Source organism: Corvus brachyrhynchos, unplaced genomic scaffold, assembly GCF_000691975.1.
Source record: "Corvus brachyrhynchos isolate BGI_N302 unplaced genomic scaffold, ASM69197v1 scaffold23, whole genome shotgun sequence".
Lineage (NCBI taxonomy): Eukaryota > Metazoa > Chordata > Aves > Passeriformes > Corvidae > Corvus > Corvus brachyrhynchos.
Genome location: NW_008238983.1, coordinates 1,218,494 through 1,222,548, shown reverse-complemented (window position 1 = coordinate 1,222,548; position 4,055 = coordinate 1,218,494).

Below are 4,055 nucleotides of genomic sequence, written 5' to 3'. Positions count from 1 at the left end.
AAATCTGTTCAAACAGAATGTGGTCATCTTGCTTGTTCAATTATAGTTCATACCAAAGGAACTATAGATTACAGATCCTTTTTCTGTTGTTCTTTTAACTTGTTTTAAAAAGCTATTCTTAAAAATGAATTCTATAATTTGTGCTTACATGCTAGAAGAGCAATCCAGTGCAGCCAAAATGACTGCACAGCAGTATCTGGAGCTCAAATGGAAATAAATATTGCAATTTACCTAGTCAACCAGTGACTCACTTTAAAGATATGACATTCACTTCAGAAATCTTTTAAAATCTCTCTCAAAATGCTGAGAACTGTTGCACAAGTGAAAAAAGGTCACAATCAAGAGGCAACTATACTGTTTATGCTGGGATGGGGAGGTTTCACCATTACCTCTGTATGTGACAAGGTTCCATCTGCTGCACATAAGGATTATTCATTTAAGTTTCATATACACAATCTTAATTTCTCTTATGCATTTGTAAAAGTCTGAAGGATACAAGACCAATCTAATCCTAAAAGGTTTGTTAATATCTTTCTTACTTTATCAGGTGGAATTTAATATAAATGGGGTTTTTTTTCATGTCAGATGGCCTCTTCTGATTTCATTTTTAACTGAAACACAAAGAAGGATGTTAAGGTACAGACTTGTCTACAGGTGATTAGCGCAGGAAAAGCCTTCCTTTCCATTGCACTGGCTCTTTGGAAATCTTTGGTGTACAGAGCCTTGCCTTTCTAGCAGTAGATTTTCTTAAAATGCATTTCATTTTATATGGAGGTAGAATTGTGAAATAGGTATTAATTTCATTTTATCATAACAATGAAATACTTTTACGTTAGGTGGAGTGAGTTCAGTGCAGAGACAGACTAGCACTGTCTGTCTACATCTCACAGCTTTCATTAGGAAAAGCAGCAGATATACAGGCTAGTCACTCTACTGTAGGAATGGCAGTTCTGCTTTTCATATTAATCTCACTTTTTAAACTCTCTGAGACAGAAGTTGACAGTTTTAAGACAACAAAGAGAAAAAAAAGGGGTGGGAAGAAAAAGAAGAAAAGACAATTTGTCAGTCTTTACATGAAACATTGCTTTTTACTCATTTCTGGCCTCTAAATGTGAAAGATCTTGTTGGTGTCCCCAATTAAATGTAGGAGATCAAAGAATCAGTGATATAAAAACCTGCTGTCTGTCTAGCAGTATTTCAAAAGAGAGATCAACTGAAAATTATAGAAAAATGTGCCAAAAATTGAAAGAATGTAGCTTTGTTTTTTTGCCTTTGCTTTTTAAAGAAACAACAGGGAAATTGCAGGTGATCTTTCCTGAATGTTTCCTGTTATCACACAATTACGTAGGTATCAAATGGAGCATAAAATTACATGAGGTAGAAACACAAGGAATGCAAAGTTCAAAAAGTATTTGTGTCAGAAATATCAAATTATTATTTGTCCTTCCTGGCATCTACAACAATATACTAGGTACCCTGTGTGGCCTATATGACCTTATTTCTGAAGAACTTTACTTAGAAGAGTGAAAAATTTTGATTTTCAGATATTTTAAATAAATAATAGGGAAAAAAGTACGAAATATTATGAATTTCCCATCTTTTCCTCCTACATTTCCTCTTTAAATTCACCCTTTCCAGTTATTTGAGTCCAAAAGGCTGAGTAAATAGATGAAGAAAGAAAAAATGGAGAAAAAGGAGAATTGTAGAGATGAAGATTGCTCTTTTTGACAACAATCTCCCCCGCAAAAAAAATTGGAATAATTTAATTTTGCTGCAAGTGTGGGTTTTTGTTAAGATTTACCAATGCAAAAAAAAAAAAAAAAAAATCTGCTGATTTTTTGAGCTTTTTTCTTTTTTCTTTGACTGTCCACATAAAAACAGATTATCTGTTAAGATCTGTGATAATTTGGTGGACTTACTCCTTGCCTGATTCTTTTACAGCATAGAGTCAGAACTGGTCGAATTTGAGTCCTAGTGCCATTCTCATTCCCTGGTGAAGAGGAGATACCTCTGTGACTGATATCAAAGCATTGTGACATGGATTTTTGTGGCCTAGAATTCGGTTTCTGCTTTTTGATGGAAGTTTGGATACTAAGCTTTAGGTCTTCACATATCTTTATAGCTTTATTGCTGCAATTCTACCTCCTTTAGACTGTTGCTAAAATAAGCTCAAACATACCACTAATGCAAGATTTAGCTGTAACTTTGCCTATGGGAGGAGTGTATTACTCAGACTTTGTGTTCTTTGCACTCATCAAATGGATGATATGTGAGTTTGAAAGGCTCTTTGATGCCAGAGATACTCTGCTATCTCCCTTGTGTAAGCTGCTTTGAGATTTCCAGATGAAAAGTCCTATAAAAGTTCTAAATGGTATTGCTGTTATTATTTATTATATATTAAGCTAGAGTAAACTGCACATTACTTTTTTATGTTTATGCTTGGAAAGGGGAAGGTATAGATAACTCATATTTGATAACGTAAGTATTTGGAACATTTTCTCTATGCCCTACCATCTGTTTCCATTATTAAAGCCAAGAGAGAGTTTTACATGGGCAGAAACAGAACAAAGATGGCAAATTCATTTCACTGTTGTATGTATTGAGTCAAGGATGCTTCTCTGTTCACTTTCTAGTTTTCATACTTCATCCAGCTGTAATTGTCTGCTTTTTGTTTTCAGTACCATTGTGCCAGTCACTAATTGTGCACATCACTGGGTTGTGAGAAACTTAATAGTTTCATAAACTTTATTACAATGTCTCTATAAACATCTCAAAATCTAAAATTACAAATAATTGCTTCTCATTAGCAATGGCCTATAAACAGTTTATTGGTTCACCAATATTGAATCTGTATAAATAATATGTGCAGGAGCAGAGGAAATAGCCTACATACTATTAAACACACCCTGGACTATGAAAAGCAAAGTGCATGACAGCAAAAAAAAGTATAAATCCAACATAAAGAGCCACAATGAAATTTCTTGCTTTTAAACAGAACTCCCAAGGAATTAACTGAAAGATTTAGCATAAACATTTAAGGTATAATGAAATCCATAGACATACAACAAGAGATGCTATTTGCTGGTTTCAACCTTTTTCAGATTGTCTGTCATGGCCATATTTGCCTTTTGTTTTAAATTCAATAAAAATCCTTCAAGGATATATGTAGAATATGTTAATGCCTTGTACAAAATGAGTCTTCACCTTCAATGTGGTGCCTGGCCACTAAAATGATATTAATTGCCATATTAATTGCTGCAGTCTTAGCAGCCTGCTAGATAATTGCAATTATGTACAACTCAAAGGCTCAAATCTTGTAAACTGAAATGTGATCTCAGATTCCACAAACTGACTGCGGTCACTGTCAAGCATGACACGCATTACACACGACTGGTATTCAAATAAAGTCCAATATTTTCAAGAAATAATGTGTTGTAAGGTGTTTCTCATAAGACAATCCATAGCACCAGCCACATACAGGAATCTGGCATAAATTTTGGTTTCAAGGCCTTAATATTCAGACAGGCACTATATGAAAATGTATCAGAAAGTAATAAACAGTAAGAGCCATATCTGTAAGGAAAATTCCTCGAGTTATTCTCTGAGCTAGTTTCAGTTAGAAAAAAAAATTCTTCCTAGTAGCTGGTATGGGGCTGTGTTTGCAGTTATGCTGAAAACAGTGCCAATAACACAAGGATGTTTTAGTTATAGCTGAGCAGTGCTTGCACAGAGCCAAAGCCTTTTCTGCACCTCACACTGCCCTGCTGTCAAGGAAGTACGGGGTGCATGGGAAGTTGGGAGGAGACACAGCTGAGACAGCTGACCCCATCTGACAAAGGCATATTCCAGACCATATAGTGTCACATTCAGCACATAAAACTGGGAAAGAATAAGGAAGGGGGGAATGTCTGAAGCCATGGTGTTTCTCTTCCCAAGTCACTATTATGTGTGATGGAGCCCTGCTTTCCTGGGTATGGATGAACACGTGCCTGGCCCTGGGAAGCAGTGAATTAATTCCTTGTTTTGCTTTGTGTGTGTGGCTTTTGCTTTCCCTA